Below are 2,047 nucleotides of genomic sequence, written 5' to 3'. Positions count from 1 at the left end.
AAAAAAAAAAAAAAAAAAAAAAAAAAAAAAAAAAAAAAAAAAAAAAAAAAAAGTAGAAAGTCAAACTGGGATCCTTTTGTTATTGTTGTTTTTAGGAACAGGGTTCTGCTGGGGCTTTGGAGCCTGTCCTGGAACTAGCTCTGGCAGACCAGGCTGGCCTCGAACTCACAAAGATCAGCCTGCCTCTACCTGCTTCTGCCTCCTGAGTACTGCAATTAAAGGCATAGGCCGCCACCTACAGCCTGGCAAACTGTGACAATTATCTTTTGTTTAGCTTTCATTGGTGTAGATGGAGCAGTGGGCTGCATTCCTGCCGCCCAGCTCCCGGCCGCCTGGCTAGCTTATGCCCCGAAATAACAACACACAAATTGTATTTCTTTAAACACTGCCTGGCCCATTAGTTCCAGCCTCTTAATGGCTAATTCTCACATCTTGATTAACCCATTTCTAATAATCTGTGTAGCACCACAAGGTGGTGGCTTACTGGGAAAGATTCTAGCCTACATCCGTCTTGGGTCAAAAAATCGTGGCAACTGCCTCACTTCCCTTCTTCCCAGCATTCCATTCTGTTTACTCTGCCTACCTAATTTTCTGTTCTATCAAAGGGCCAAGGCAGTTTCCTTATTAACCAATGAAAGTAACACATAGACAGATGACCCTCCTCCATCAAGGAGGCACTTGGTGAGACAGGAGGAAGGGAGAGGAAGAAAATGAAATGGGGTCACCCAGCTGAGTTCCTGGAAGAGAGGAAGGAGGTATCAGCTTCTGCAGTGTCAGGTCGGTGATGAGGGTGGAACAGTGACAGCTTTGCCAAGATAAAGGTTGCCTCACTCCCTCCACAGGGGAAGGCAGAACAGCCTACAATTTCAATAGGACTCAAGAGTGCTTCAGAAAGAAAATCTGATTAAAAAGAGAATCAAAACAGAATTAACATCTTCAAAGAGCTGGGCTACCCAGAGAAAACAACCTCTCGAAATAGCTGAGATTTTTATAAACTTTCTCCCCCAACAACTGAGATTTTTAAAGTGAACCTAGGATAAACACTGTGCTTTGTCATTTTGTTCACAGAGGAAAGGGCTATAAAAGGAGCAAATAATTAGAAGACGGAAGAATACAACACAAAAATAAGGTACTGGTCAAAAGAATGAGCCACTATTCAAGGAGAGACTGCATGGACCCCAAACAGGAAACAGGAAGGATTCTTACAGGGATAGCAAATTCTGCCTAAGCTTGACAAAGCAGAAAGTGCTTTGCCTGAAAAAGAAAGTTCTTTAACAGTGGCCTCTCTCAAAGTAATGCTCACTCCGGAACCAGGAAGGAAGGAAAGGCTGAGCCGGGTGCGCCCCCCCCCCCCAATGGGTCTTGATCACATCCAAATCCAGGCTCCAGCTAAAGGACAGATTTTGTCCTGATAAGATGCTGAGTGGAACCCTAATTAACTTGCCATCTGCTGAGATTTGGAGGGAAACCGAGGTGAGCTCCACAGTCCCATGCCTGCTGAAATGAGGGCCAGCCCCCCACACCTGGCGAACAACAATGTCTCTTGTTTGTACATAGAAGGCGTCATGCTCGGCCCCCCATGGGGAGCATCTCAGCACCCCATTCACCCACTTGACCATGCTAGCAAGTAGGTACCACATGTCATGATAAGTAAACCGTGTCTTAGAGGTTATTACAGCACTTAGCCAAAGCACAAAATCAGTGGACCTTTAAAAAACCTGGATTTGGATGCGAGTAATTCAGTTCGAAAGGGCATTTCCATCGGCGGCTCCCAACTCTTTCTTGAGTTTCAATCCAATGACCTTCTGCGTGGCTGCTCTTCCTGTGTTGTGCACAGAAACAGACAGCTCTCCACATCTGTGTCCACGGCCCACAGTACCATGACATCTGTTCTGGTGTCACTCTCTCTGCTGAGACAGCACTGCCAACCCAAGCACCACAGTTTCCTTGGCTCCTTTAAATCACATCCTAGGGTTTTCACAATCTAAGCTCAGGGTCCCAAGGCTCCCAAACGGCAGGTGTGGCCTCTGCCACTGTGAACCTGTTT

The sequence above is a fragment of the Alexandromys fortis genome, unplaced genomic scaffold, assembly GCF_014885135.2.
Source record: "Alexandromys fortis isolate MF-2015 unplaced genomic scaffold, M_Fortis_MF-2015_v1.1 scaffold_27, whole genome shotgun sequence".
Taxonomy (NCBI): domain Eukaryota; kingdom Metazoa; phylum Chordata; class Mammalia; order Rodentia; family Cricetidae; genus Alexandromys; species Alexandromys fortis.
The sequence above is the reverse complement of the archived record's forward strand: the minus strand, read 5'-3'. Positions refer to the sequence as shown.